The following is a 15,030-nucleotide window of genomic DNA, read 5'->3' on the forward strand; positions in this document are numbered from 1 at the left end:
CAGCTCACTGCAAGCTCCGCCTCCCGGGTTTACACCATTCTCCTGCCTCAGCCTCCTGAGTAGCTGGGACTACAGGCGCCCGCCACCTCGCCCGGCTAGTTTTTTTTTTTTTTGTATTTTTTAGTAGAGACGGGGTTTCACCGTGTTCGCCAGGATGGTCTCGATCTCCTGACCTCGTGATCCGCCCGTCTCGGCCTCTCAAAGTGCTGGGATTACAGGCTTGAGCCACCGCGCCCGGCCTTTTTTTTTTTTTTTTTTTTTGAGACGGAGTCTCGCTCTGCCGCCCAGGCTGGAGTGCAGTGACTGGATCTCAGCTCACTGCAAGCTCCGCCTCCCGGGTTCACGCCATTCTCCTGCCTCAGCCTCGCGAGTAGCTGGGACTACAGGCGCCCGCCACCTCGCCCGGCTAGTTTTTCGTATTTTTCAGTAGAGACGGGGTTTCACCGTGTTAGCCAGGATGGTCTCGATCTCCTGACCTCGCGATCCGCCCGTCTCGGCCTCCCAAAGTGCTGGGATTACAGGCTTGAGCCACCGCGCCCTGCCACATTTTTTCCATATTTCACTTGTATTTGTAGGCTTTCGCTGCTAAACAATCTACAGTCTGCTGTCTGACTTAAGCAGAATGAAAAAGGACAATACAGCTACCATTTATAGCTAATCTCATTTTACCACTAACCAAATACAAAAGAACAGAAACTGTTTTTTTGTTCTTGGTGGGAGTAAGATGAGATTTGAGATGTTATGGAAAACAATGTCCAGAATTGAAGCGTGACATTGTAATGTGAAAGATACACCTTTTCTCATTCCCTACACACATGTACATTCTTCAGGTGGTCATGTACACTCCTAAACCTCTGACTACCCTCATTGTAGTAATGCCAGCCTATTTGCCAGGTGGTACCACCATAACCACCTATAGACTAAAGACTACCATAACCACCTATAGGCTAAAGACTACCACAGCAGCATATCCATCTAGCTCAGGCCATTCATCTGGATTAAATTTTAGATTCAGGTCAAGTACTGTGGCTCACAACTATAATCCCAACACTCTGGAATGCCAAGGGGGGAGGAAGTGTTTAAGCCCAGGAGTCCAAGACCAGCCTGGACAACATGGCAAAATTCCATCTCTACAAAAAATAAAAAAATTAGCCAGGCATGATGGTACACACCTGTAGTCCCAGCTACCCAGGAGGCTGAGGTGGGAGAATTACCTGAGCCCAGGAGGTCGAGGATGCAATGAGTAGTGATTGTACCACTGCATTCCACTGCACTCCAGCCTGGGTGACAGAGTGAGACCCTGTCTCCAAAAATAAAAATAAAAATAAAAATAAAAAAATAATAAAAATCCAGCTTTCACCTAGACATCTCTACCTGGATGTCCCAAAGGCAACCTGAAATGTCCAAAACCAGAAATCATCTTCCCTAACGTTGCTCTAGCACTGCCATCAATCACCTGATTGATCAAGTCAGTAACTGGAAACTGTTAGGCAGTATTATATAGTAGGTAAGAGTGTTCTTTAGGCTGGGCGCGGTGGCTCACACCTGTAATCCCAGCACTTTGGGAGGCCGAGGCAGGCGGATCACCAGGTTAGGAGATCGAGACCATCCTGGCTAACACAGTGAAACCCCGTCTCTACTAAAAATACAAAAAATTGGCTGGGCGTGTGTGGTGGTGGGCGCCTGTAGTCCCAACTACTTGGGAGGCTGAGGCAGGAGAATGGCATGAATCGGGGAGGCAGAGCTTGCAGTAAGCCAAGATTGCGCCACTGCACTCCAGCCTGGGTGATGGAGCGAGACTCCATCTCAAAAAAAAAAAAAAAAAGAGTGTTCTTTAGAGAAATCAGAGAGATTGGAGGTTTGAATAACAATATGCACTGGCTTTGTGACTATAAGGAGTTATCAAACTTTCTGAGACTCAATTTCCTTATCTTTATAATGAAGACAATAATAGTACAAAAATCCAAATGGCTTCAGTGAGAATAAATGAAGGAATTCATGTAGAAGTGCTTGGCACAGTCCTGGAAAATAGTAAGGATTCCACAAACTCCCCCACAACATCTTATCAGTCATCAAAATCCATAGGCTTATGAATAGATGCCCCTTGCCTCCATCCTGACTGATAAGAGTTAGGATAGTGGCCAGGCACAGTGGCTCACTCCTCTAATCCCAGCACTTTGGGAGGCCAAGGCAGGAGGGTTGCTTGAGGTCAGGAGTTCAAGACTAGCCTGGGCAACATAGGGAGACCTCGTCGCTACAAAAATAATTTAAAATTTTTTCTAAGCATGGTGGTGTACAACTGTGGTCTCAGCTACCTCGGACGCTGAGGTGGGAGGACGGCTTAGGCCCAGAAGGTAGAGGCTTCAGTAAGCCATGATTGTACCACTGCACTCCAGTCTGGGCAACAAAGCAAGATCTTGTCTCAAAAAAAAAAAAAAAGGATATCAAGACTTCACCGGCCGGGCGCGGTGGCTCAAGCCTGTAATCCCAGCACTTTGGGAGGCCGAGATGGGCGGATCACGAGGTCAGGAGATCGAGACCATCCTGGCTAACACGGTGAAACCCCATCTCTACTAAAAACTACAAAAAACTAGCCGGGCGAGGTGGCGGGCGCCTGTAGTCCCAGTTACTCGGGAGGCTGAGGCAGGAGAATGGCGTGAACCCGGGAGGCGGAGCTTGCAGTGAGCTGAGATCCGGCCACTGCACTCCAGCCTGGGCAACACAGCAAGACTCCGTCTCAAAAAAAAAAAAATGCAATTCAAATGTAAAATGTGAGCACTACATATTACGTACTGGAATATAGGCTCAAGGATGGGAATTCGTCCATTCTACCTCCTGCACTGACTGTATCTTCCAGTACCTAGAAAAACTAGGCATATAGAAGATGCTAATAAAATCAAAGTGCTTAGCATTGTGGGCCTACTGAAGAAACAGACGACACATGGTCCGTCCCTTCCAGAAGCACACATATTGGTTAGGACAACAAAATAAAATGTGAATGGAATAAATACTGTAGATTATATTTGTTAACATTTTTTGGTTTTTATTTAAAGAAAAAAAAAAACCAGCTGGGCCAAGGCGGGCGGATCACGAGGTCACGAGATCGAGACCATCCCGGCTAACATGGTGAAACCCTGTCTCTACTAAAAAAAAAATACAAAAATAGCTGGGTGTGGTTGTGGGCACCTGTAGTCCCAGCTATTTGAGAGGCTGAGGCAGGAGAATGGCATGCATGAACCCAGCAGGCAGAGCTTGCGGTGAGCCAAGATCACTCCACTGCACTCCAGCCTGGGCAACAAAGCAAGACTCTGTCTCAAAACAAACAAACAAACAAACAAATAAACAGGGTCTGGCTCTACTGACCAGACTGGAGTGCAGTGGTGTGTTCACAGCTCACTGCAGGCCTTGACCTCCTGAGTAGCTGGGACTACTAGGACTATAACTACATGCCACCATGCCTTGCTTTTTGTGTGTGTGTGTATGCGTGTGTGTATGTGTGTGGTAAAGACAGAGTTTCACTATGTTGCTCAGGCTAGTCTCAAACTCCTGGGCTCAAACAGTCCTCTTGCCTCAGCCTCCCAAAGTGCTAGGATTACAGATGTGAACCACCACACCCAGCCTATATTTTTAAAGGTTTTAAGGGAATATCCAGTTGGATTAGGGAAAGTTAAATTATCAGCCTATTCTTGTAGATTTTTCTTCACAGAATGTTGTTGCTATGGTTCTGAATTACATAAATATTACTACATGCTCTGAGAGTTCAGAGGAAATCAATGAGGACTGGCGGTAGTTTGGTTTCAGGAAGGAAATGAGGCATCTTGAAGAGGTAAGAGAAAAAAGGGAAGCCATTCCAGAGCAAGTCAAAAGCAAAAAAGGAGACCAAGCAGGCTATGCACAGAAAATGTGAGTGGGTTAGCCTGTATAGAACATGGAGTATTATAGAAAACAAGGATGCATGAGCAAGCTGGGCCAGATTATGGAGGGCACTGAAAGCCAGGGAAAATTTAAATTTGATGTTGTGATAAATGTGAAGTCACTCAAGCGTTTTGAGAGTGAACGAATAATATGAGGAAAGCAAAGTGCTTACAAGTACTCTGATAAACAGAATGGGATGTGGAGACAAGTGATGATATTAGGGTCTAGAAAGTTAGATCAAAAGCTGTTATTCATCTAGCTGTAAAATAAGGCTACTACAAAAGATATTTGTATTTATTTATTATTATTGTTATTTTTTGAGGTGGAGTCTCATTCTGTTGCCCAGGCTGGAGTGCAATGGCATGATCTCAGCTCACTGCAACCTCCACCTCCCAGGTTCTAGTGATTCTCCTGCCTCAGCCTCTTGAGTAGCTGGAACTACAGGCATGCATGCACCACCATGCCCTGTAAATTTTTGTATTTTTAGTAGAGACAGGGTTTCACCATGTTGGCCTGGCTGGTCTCAAACTCCTGATCTCAGGTGATCCACCCACCTTGGTCTCCCAAAGTGCTGGGATGACAGGCATGAACTACGGTGCCCAGCCTACAAAAGATGTTTCAAAGGAAAAAAATCCACAACATCTGGTGTCTAACCAAATATTGGAACAAAATGAAAAGAATCAATTAACCTGTAAATAATCATCTTTAGGCAATTAAGAGACCAGCACCTGAATTAAGTGCTGTACGGAATATAAAAGAAAGGTAAAAATAGAAAAGAAAGGTAAAATAGTTTCCCTGTCCTAAGGGAGTCAAAGAGAGACAGGAGAGCAGGAGAGACAAAGCTATTGACTCACTGGTTCTCAGGATTAGAGGGATTCTAGAAATCATCTTGTAAAAATATCACCTTATGCCAGAACAGTCCTTTCAATTAGCAATTAGTCAGGCAGCCTCTGCTCAAACACCTTCAGTGATGGAGAACCCAAGACTTCTGGAGGCAGCCCATTCCATTCAGACAGCTCAAAGTATTAAAAAGTTCTTCCTTATATGGAGGCAAATCTGCCTCCCTGCAACTTCCACCCACGAATCTTGGTTCTGCCCTTGGAGGTCACATGAAACAAGTGTGCATTAAACTGAGAACAAGTACTAACTGTATGGTACTGACTGTGAGCACAGTAGCATTCAGAGAAGGGAGACAAAGATGACTCCAGATTTGCAAATATGGGGGCCTTAAGAGAATAATGACATTATGGGCAGAAATGGGTTGTGGCAAGTTCTAGTTAGGGCAACAAGATGAGGTCAGTTTTGGAAATGCTGGGTTTGAAAAGAAGACAAAGCTTCTAAGTGGAAATGACTAGCAAGTATTTAGAAATGAAACCTGGGAAACAATCAAGACTGGAGATAATGTTTGCAAATCATTGGCAAAGAACTATCATGAAGTCATGAGAATAGACCAGCTCTTGGAGGGATATCATGCAGAGCAAAAAGAAACTATGAGCTTGATTCTCCAGCAATGTGTATTGTGGTTTGAAACCAAACAACCAGGCCGGGCGCAGTGGCTCATGCCTGTAATCCCAGCACTTTGGGAGGCTGAGGCAGGTGGATAACCTGAGGTCAAGAGTTTGAGACCAGCCTGGCTAAAATGGCGAAACCTCGTCTCAACTAAAAATACAAAAATTAGCCAGGCATGGTGGTGCACGCCTGTAATCCTAGAAATCATCTTGTAAAAATACCATCTTATGCCAGAACTGAGGCACAAGAATCTCTTGAACCCAGGAGGCTGAGGTTGCAGTGACCCGAGATCGCGCCACTGCACTCCAGCCTGGGCGACAGAGAGACACCCTGTCTCAAAAAAAAATCAGAAATGGCTAGTGATTCCTGCCAAAGCTGCTTCACACTCTCATACTTCTAACAACTTAACCCAATTCCTTCTGCCTATTCAAGGAAGTCATTCAGAAGTAAATGGAACCAGGTTACTCGTGCAGTTCTTGTCACATCCCACCAGGCAATGAAGCCAGTAGCATGAATTTCCACTTGAGTAGGAAGTTGCTATGCTTGAAATGTTTTCTACTTTGTCCCATAGTTGTTTTTCTAAGTCATCATCCTTAAGTAAAATTGAAAAGAAAGCAACCGTACAAATCAGCCTGTCTACTATGGTAGCCCAATTGATTTGCTTCAAAATGCTTCTCTTGCCCTTAATTTTGTAATCCTGTTCCTGAGGTTTTATCCTAAGAAAGTAAATCATAATGTGAGGAAAGTGATAAGCATGGAGATGTTTGCTGCAATGTTAGATCTATCGATCTATCTGTATCTATCTTGGACTTCTAATTATAGGGGAACAGCTAAATGGAGTGTGGAAAAAAAACTTGAACACAAAATTTACAATATTTGTTACATGTGGGTGATGGGCTTTTTGACAATTTCTACCTCAGTGTTCCAAACTTTGTTTTAACATATAATCTTTTATAATGATAATAAAAATCTCTACTTGGGTATCTCTTCTAAATTACCACTAAACTATATATTAGTTAGTTCTACTTCTAATAAATTCTTATCACTAGGTTTTAACAGGTCACAAAGTAAAACCTACACATGCTACCAGAAGATACAAGTTGGCTTATCACAGAAACCAAATAACAGGAACCACTTTGCCCCAGTAAAGATGCCAGTTAGGCCAGGTACAATGGTTCATGCCTGTAATCCCAGCACTATGGGAGGCCGAGAAGGGCAGATCACCTGAGGTAAGGAGTTCGAGACCAGCCTGGCCAACGTGGCAAAACCCTGTCTCTTTAGCCAGGCATGGTGGTGGGCACCTGTAATCCCAGTTACTCAAGAGACTGAGGCAGGAGAATTGCTTGAGCCTGGGAGGTAGAGGTTGCAGTGAGCCGAGGTCAGGCCACTGTACTCCAGCCTGGACAGAACAAGACACCATCTCAAAAAAAAAAAAAAAAAAAAAGATGCCATCTAAATCTAACCCAAATCAGGAGCCACTGTTCTCCTCTAAGCATTTGGTTTCACTGATTAAACCAATGACATTTAGTGCCTGAGTCACTGCCACCCAAGGTTTAGATTTAAAAAGAATGGTCTATCTTCTAGGGAGAAAAGGAATCCAACCCATTATCAACACCTGCCTCCTGTTTCCTCCTTACGCATGTCCTTTATCTGAAACTCCAGGAGTGAGTAAAGTTACTGTATAAAGTGAAATTAGACTTGGGAACTAGCTGTTTCAATGTCTGGGGCAAACAGGTAACTTTGTGTGGTCATGGGTTCTCTTCTCTCCTACATTCAAAGAATATTATGAAGACTAACTGCACAGAGCATTCAGCAGTCCCTTTCTACTTCTACATGTGTTATAGCGTATAAGGGAAAACCGTATTGACTGATTTCAGCTTGAATAGTTGCTTTAAAAGAACAGCATTTCCCACTCTCATATTTAAAGATGGATTCAAGGATGACATTTGTCCTTAGCCATGATTCATCTACAAGTAGAAATATGGAAATATTGTAAGTCTATAATTAACTAAAGTATAGGAATTTCAATGCCCTCTGGAGGGAAAAAAATGCCCTCTGGAGGAAAACAAAACAAAACAAAACAAAACAAAGCAAGCCTGCTCCTTCCATTAAACATTTCAACTATTTTCCAGCCAAATGGGAAAGTTTGGCACAAAAGGTCTGGTAATACAAGGCAAACAAAGCAGCACTGTAGCTGAGGCATATTTTTAGAACTTTGTTTTTATCAGGTTAACATACAGTACATCAAGAAGAAATTGCATGGTGAATGCTGTAGCTGCATTAATTTAAGGTTACGAAACTACAGTCATGCATTACGTAATGACATTTTGGTCAATGATGGACCACATATACAACAGTGGTCCCATAAGATTACAATACCCTATCTTTACTGTACTTTAAAAATGTGGCCAGGAACGGTGGCTCATGCCTATAATCCTAGCCCTTTGGGAGGCTGAGGCTGGAGGAAGGTCAGGAGTTTGAGACCAGCCTGGCCAATATAGTTAAACCCCATCTCTACTAGAAATACAAAAATTAGCCGGGCGTGTTATTGCACACCTGTAGTCCCAGCTACTCGGGAGGCTGAAGCAGAAGAATTGCTTGAACCCGGGAGACAGAGGTTGCAGTGAGCAGTGAGCCAAGATCATGCCACTGCACTCCAGCCTGGGTGGCAGAGTGAGACTCAGTCTCAAAAAAAAAAAAAAAACACCAGTTTAGATAAACAAATACTTACACTGTGTTACAAACTGCCTACAGTATTAGATACAGTAACATACTATACAGGTTTGTAGCCCAGGAGCAATAAGTTACACCATATAGTCTAGATGTGCAGTACCATCTAAATTTGTGCAAGTACACTCTACGATGTTCCCACAATGATGAAATCACCTAATGACAAATTTCTCAGGATGTATCCCTGTCATTAAGCAACACATGACTGTATAATTTTATCAACTAAAATAAATGTGAATACTCGATAAACTATATGCAACTTTAGTGTTTGTTTTTTGTTGTTGTTGTTGTTGTTTTGAGACAGAGTCTTGCTCTGTCACTCAGGCTGGTGCAGATCATGCAGTGGTGCGATCTTAGCTCACTGCAACCTCCACCTCCCCAGTAGTTGGGATTACAGGTATACGCCACCAAACCTGGCTAATTTCTGTATTTTTCGTAGGGACGGGGTTTCACCATGTTGGCCAGGCTGGTCTCGAACTCCTGACCTCAGGTGATCTGCCCACCTTGGCCTCCCAAAGTGCTGGGATTACAGGCATGAATCACCACGCCTAGCATATACGCAACTTTAAAATAAATAGTCCCGGCCTGGCGCGGTGACTCACACCTGTAATCCCAGCACTTTGGGAGGCTGAGGTGGGTGGATCACCTGAGGTTGGGAGTTCGAGACCAGTCTGACCAACAAGGAGAAACCCCATCTTCACTAAAAAAAAATACAAAATTAGCTGGGCGTGGTGGCGTATGCCTGTAATCCCAGCTACTCGGGAGGCCAAGACAGGAGAATTGCTTGAACCCAGGAGGCGGAGATTGAGGTGAGCCGAGATCGTGCCACTGCACTCCAGCCTAGGCAACAAGAGTGAAACTCCATCTCAAAAATAAAAAATAAAAAATAAAATAAATAGTCCCTGTCCACTAAAACCAAGCACTCTGAATACAAGCAACGCGAACAAAACAGGAATTTACATAATTTTCAATAGAGAGGGAAATCTGCTGACTTACACTGCAAACAAAGAAGCTTGCTTCTAGTACTTAAATCAATGGCATTTCTCTAAGATCACATCTGCCAGGTGTGGTGGCTCACGCCTGTAATCCCAGTGACTCAGGAGACTGAGGCCAGAGAATCACCTGAGGCCAGGGGTTTGAGATCAGCCCAGACAACATAGTGAGACCCTATCTCTGAAAAAAATCAAACTTTTGGCCAAGCGTGCAGTGGCTCATGCCTGCAATTCCAGCACTTTGGGAGGCTGAGGTGGGTGGTTCCGTTGAGGAGTTTGAGATCAGCCTGCCCAACATGGCAAAACCTTGTCCCTACTGAAAATACAAAAATTAGCTGAGTGTGGTGGTGTGTGCCTGTAGTCCCAGCTACTCGGGAGGCTGAGGCGGGAGAACTGCTTGAACCCGGGAGGGGGAAGCTGCAGTGAGCCTAGATCGCGCCACTGCACTCCAGCCTGGGCAACGGAGCAAAACTCCATCTCAAAAAAACAAAAAACAAAAGAAAGAAAAAACACTGTAGTCCCAGCTACTCAGGAGGCTGAGGTGAGAAGATTACTTGAACCCAGAAGTTGGAGGTTGCAGTGAGCCATGACTGCAACATTGTACTCCAACCTGCACACCCAGAAATTCCTTGAAGGGTAATTTCTTGAGGCTTCAACAAAAACAAATGATTCATTCATTGCAGGGTACTGAGTGCTTATCATGTACCATTGACTGTGCTAAGTATGGCTATGGGGCCTGCCCTCACAGAATTTAGTTGGGGACATTGTACAATCATAGCTACGATACTGTCTAACGCAGCAATTCTCAACCAGGGGCAATTTTGTCCTCCAGGAGACATATGGCAATGTCTGAAGACATTTTTGATTGTCACAACTGAGGAAGTGTTATTGGCATCTACTGGGTAGAGACAGATGCTGCTTAATATCCTACAATACACAGGACAACTCCATAATAAAGAATTATATGGCCCAAAATGTCAATTGGGCCAACGTTGAGAAACCCTGTTCTAATTTAACAAGGAGCATAGGGAGGTGCGAAAGGTTAAGTAAATGCTAGTTCAGGACTTTCTAAATTAGAAAGTCAACGTGTACCATCTAATAAAAATTAAGATAAGGGCCTAAACTGTGGAGAACTCTGTAAGATGGACAAGAGTCTAGAATTGATTCTTTGCAAATATGAAGTCAGTGAAGAGTAACAAGATGAAAAATGCTTCTTCTTAGAGAACTTTAAATTAAAGATTAGTCTGGTTGTCACAGAGAAGCTGAAGTATAGGTCATGAATGCCAGGTTAGCACAAATAAAGAAAGAAACTGATGGCAACATTTCAAAGGAATAATCACTAGGATTGGGTAAGATACCGCTCAAGAACTCTCAGATTTCAAATCTCAGCATTAAATTTCAAACCAGAGGTTCAGCTTCCAGTGACACTTTACATTTGCTTAAGTTAAAAGAAAAATCTTTGATTCACAATACTTCACAAAAAACTGAAAGGAGGAAGTCACCTTTTTTTTTTCTTGTAGAGACAGGGGTCTCACTATGTTGACCAGGTTAGTCTCCAATTCAGCCTCAAGAAAGTAACTTTTTAGCCGGGCGTGGTGGTTCAAGCCTGTAATCCCAGCACTTTGGGAGGCCGAGGCGGGTGGATCACGAGGTCAGGAGATCGAGACTATCCTGTCTAACATGGTGAAACCCCGTCTCTACTAAAAATACAAAAAACTAGCTGGGCGTGGTGGCGGGCGCCTGTAGTCCCAGCTACTTGGGAGGCTGAGGCAGGAGAATGGCGTGAACCCAGGAGGCGGAGCTTGCAGTGAGCCGAGATCACGCCACTGCACTCCAGCCTGGGAGACACAGCAAGACTCCATCTCAAAAAAAAAAAAAAAAAGAAAGTAACTTTTTAAAAGCTAAAAAAAAAATAACTGCAACCAGGAAAAAGGGTGAGAATAAGAGATCATCCGTGAGAATAAAAGATCATCTGTAGGTTGGAAACAAAACATTTTACAGACTCAATAGCTAACCTCCAAAGCAAAAATATACTCACTGAATCTTAACAATATCACCACCTTTGGTTTGCACATCAGGCTGTATTCTACAAAGTACTTTCACTGCTACCATTTTATTTAAACTTCTCTGAGATATCAATTATGCCCACCTAATTGAGGAAGTATTTCTGGAAAAAGCGAGAAACTCCTTTTTTTCTTTTTTTTTGAGACAGAGTCTCATTGTCACCCAGGCTGGAGGGCAGTGGTACAATCTCAGCTCACTGCAACCTCCACCTTCCGGGTTCAAGCGATTCTCCTGCCTCAGCCTCCCGAGCAGCTGGGACTACAGGTGTGCGCCACCACGCCCAGCTAATTTTTGTATTTTTAGTAGAGAGGGTGTTTCACCATGTTGGCCAGGTTGGTCTTGAACTCCTGATATCAAGTGATTTGCCCACCTCAGCCTCCCAGAGTGCCGCCAGGATTACAGATGTGAGTCACTGTGCCAGGCCCAGAAATGTATTTATGCTGGACCTGGGCAAATCAATCAGCAAACTGCCAACCACAAAATCAAATCCAAACAAATTCAACAAGGTATTAAAAGCCCTTTACCCCGGGCGCGGTGGCTCACACCTGTAATCACAACACTTTGGGAGGCCAAGGCGGGCGGATCACGAGGTCAAGAGTTCAAGACCAGCCTGGCCAGCATGGTAAAACCCTGTCTCTACTAAAAAGACAAAAATTAGCAGGGCATGGTGGCGTGCACCTGTAATCCCAGTTACTCGGGAGGCTGAGGCAGGAGAATTGCTTGAACTTGGGAGATGGAGGTTTCAGTGAGCCGAGATGGCGCCACTGCACACCAGCCTGGGCAACAGAGCAAGACTCCGTCTCAAAACAAACAAACAAACAAACAAACAAAAGCCCTTCACAACTTGGCTGACATCTAACCTTTTTTGCAGTCTGGTCTTCTGCAAAACTCCAGGCCCCAGTATTTCACTAAACAATTCAGGCCCTCTCCTGTCTCCGTTATCTTTACTCTTGCTGTTTCCTTTAGCTGACCCACCTTATTAGACATCTTTGCCTGGATGTGCTACAAACACCTCAAACTAAAAACATTCAAAATGCATTTTTTCCCCATGTCACTTCCCTAATTTACCTCTCATACTCTTTATCTGAATGGTACTACCCAGTTCCCTAAGACAGAAAGCCAGGCAATTGTGCTACTCTTACTTCTTCATTCCCATAATCAGCCTCCAATTCTACGGATTCTATCTTCTTAATATTGCTCACATATGATCCCTCTACTTTCCCATTTCCACCGTCTTAGTTCATGTCTACAGCAAGAGCTTCCAAACACTGGTTTACTTCCCCCATAGGCCTGGTCCCCTCCTACTTGACAGAATGAACTTTCTAAAATATAAATCTGATGACATCATTTTCCTACATAAAACCCTTCAAAGCATCTCTATAGCTTTCAGGGTAAAAATCCAAATTCTTTAGCATGACTTACAATGTCCTCCACATATGACTGACCTGACCACATCTCACTTCCTCCACTTCCCCAACCATTACTAGAATTCCAGTGACACTGAACTAGTCGTGGTCTTTCAGCTGTCCAGTTCTCCAGGTCCTTGCACCTGTAGTAGTCTCTGCCTGGAAATCCCTTTTCCAGATTCCCTATATAGTTAAATAAATATTTCAAGAGTTAGCCTCCCATTTCCTCCTGGAAGCCTGGACAACTGGCTCAGGTATTTCTCCTCTGTGCTCTTGTAGCCCTGTGCTATGCGCTATGAAACTGTAAGCCATCCCTCATTTACTTGTCTATTTCCTCTCCCACTGTAAACTCCAGAAGAACTGTATTCTTTGCCACAAAGGCTGTCTCATTAAAATGTGCCTCATACATGCTAAGGTCTTAACAAATATCTGGTGGGGCCCGGCACGGCGGCTCACGCCCATAATCCCAGCACTTTGGGAGGCCGAGGTGGGGGATCACCTGAGGTCAGGAGTTTGAGAGCAGCCTGGCCTTCATGGGGAAACCCCATCTCTACTAAAAATACAAATAAATTAATTAATTAAAGTCTGGTAAATGATAAATGTGCTGATCTGCTCAAGGATTTTCACTTGAAGAGAGATCCCACAAAGAGCTTCAACTGACACAGTTCTGATGCTAACCTGTCTCAAATGTTCTCATTCCCCTCTTCGAACACATTCCTATTTATCCTTCAAAATTCATCTTAAAAACTCTGCTTCTTCAGAAGGGCTTTTCCTGAACCCCTTGTTACATACTTTCAGAGCACCGTGTTCTTTCCTAACTCTCATCAACATAATTATTTCTTAAACATCCCTGCAAACAGTGCTAGCTCCATGCGGGCAGGGTCTACATTGTTTTGTTTTAAAGCTGCATTCCCCGCATCTGGGAAAATGCTGGCACAGAATAAACACAATTTGTTACGCTGAATTTAATCCTGTGGGGTCAGCAGAGATCTCCACTTAAATGATGAAAAAAAGGAGGCTCAAAGAAGTTAAATAAGGCACCTATGGCCATAGACACTTGGCACTGCGGCCAGACCAAACCTGAGCCGTCTGGTTTCAGGTCCAGAAGTACACACCTTCAATAAAGTTAGCCTGGCTTTTCAAAACAAGAGCAGCAGCCGAGGAGGAAAAGGAGGATATCTGCCCGTAAATACAAGGATTTGCCCGCCTCTCTTTTAAAAACTCCCTAGGCATTTCAAACGGCTCAATTTGGGAAGAGGGGAAAAAAAAGTTCCACGCAGCGATGGCCTTTGACCTGCAGCAGCCTTAGGGGCAACACCGACCGGAAGACCATCCCAAGTTAGAGAGGTTCCGAGCAACAAGGGAAGGAACCGGGGCTGGTCATCTTAGGAACCAGGACCATGATTCTGATTATTTTCCTCACTCGCTATATATCTCGGACTAGCCTCTTCTCTAGGGATCAATTTACCCATCAGTGCAATGGGAGCATCAACAGGGAACAAGAAAGACTCTCCGATCTCGGAGGTTCCTTCCAGTCAGAGCACCTCAGGAATCAGGCCTCCGCTGAAAATGATGGGCGGCACTGCGAAATCGGGCAGAGGGGCCTCCCTCGGGCAACCGGACTCAGCTGCTCACCCCGGCCCCACCTCAAGAGACCGCGCCCAGGAGTCCGGGTCGGCCTGAGGGCCTCAGCCCCGGCCCTCTCGGCAGGGTTCACGACACGCGCGCAGGCCAGAAGGGCCATTAACAACACCAGGGGCCCATGGGCCACGGAGGAGACCCCAGTCCCTACCAAGCTGCACACCCTCACCTCAGAGTTCTGCCTCACCTCCGGACTACGATCAGCCGCTCTCCGCTTCCGGCAAGAACCGCCCAGCAATCTCCGCGCGACCCACTTCCGGGCCCTCACTGGGCGCGGCACCCCCACCGGAAATGAGCCGCCGGCTGAAGCGCTAGGCTGGCCCGCGACTGGGCAGGAAGTCTCACGGCCCCGCTCGTGACTCCGCCCCCCTTTGCCACGCCCCGGAGAAAGCGGCCCAGCTCGCACAGAGGGCACTTGGGGAAGAGCCCCGCCCTCAAGGCGGGAGCGGCGCGAGGAGGGCGGGCTCACAAGCGAGGTCACGCCCTCGTCCCGCTTTACCTACCCGGAATCGTCCCCGAGACCCGGGCGCAGGAAGGGCAGAAGTCCCTGGCTAAGCTCCTCTCTGGAAGGAACAGAAGAGTGGCCAGTTCTCTGTCAGTTTGGTCTCAGTGGCAGAGGCCGGTTCCTTTCCGCTGCAGTCCGGAAAGGGTCTTGGAACGACTGGGGTCCAGGATTCTCTGAGGGCAGGAATCCGGTCGGCCGTCAGCTCTTGGTGGGGATCGAGGCCAAGCTCCCCCTGTCTCTGGGCGTGCATACCTCGGTTTCCCCGTTT

The 15,030-nt window shown here is 45.4% G+C and overlaps 1 protein-coding gene across 12 annotated transcripts in view; it reads right to left on the reverse strand.

Moving 5' to 3' along the window:
* LOC105494798 (cyclase associated actin cytoskeleton regulatory protein 1) overlaps positions 1-14,987 on the reverse strand; it is a 30,264-nt gene extending 15,277 nt beyond the window's left edge. For 2 of the 12 annotated variants that reach the window (XM_011763634.3, XM_011763633.2), the window contains exon 1: positions 14,761-14,987. The gene's annotated coding sequence lies outside the window, so the exon portion shown is untranslated. Of the gene's footprint in view, positions 1-14,426; positions 14,592-14,760 lie in introns of those variants that run through there. The other 10 variants (XM_071095487.1, XM_071095485.1, XM_024796917.2 and 7 more) reach the window with 10 other exon arrangements.
* Positions 14,988-15,030: the final 43 nt, after the last annotated feature.

The sequence above is a fragment of the Macaca nemestrina genome, chromosome 1 (assembly GCF_043159975.1).
Source record: "Macaca nemestrina isolate mMacNem1 chromosome 1, mMacNem.hap1, whole genome shotgun sequence".
NCBI lineage: Eukaryota > Metazoa > Chordata > Mammalia > Primates > Cercopithecidae > Macaca > Macaca nemestrina.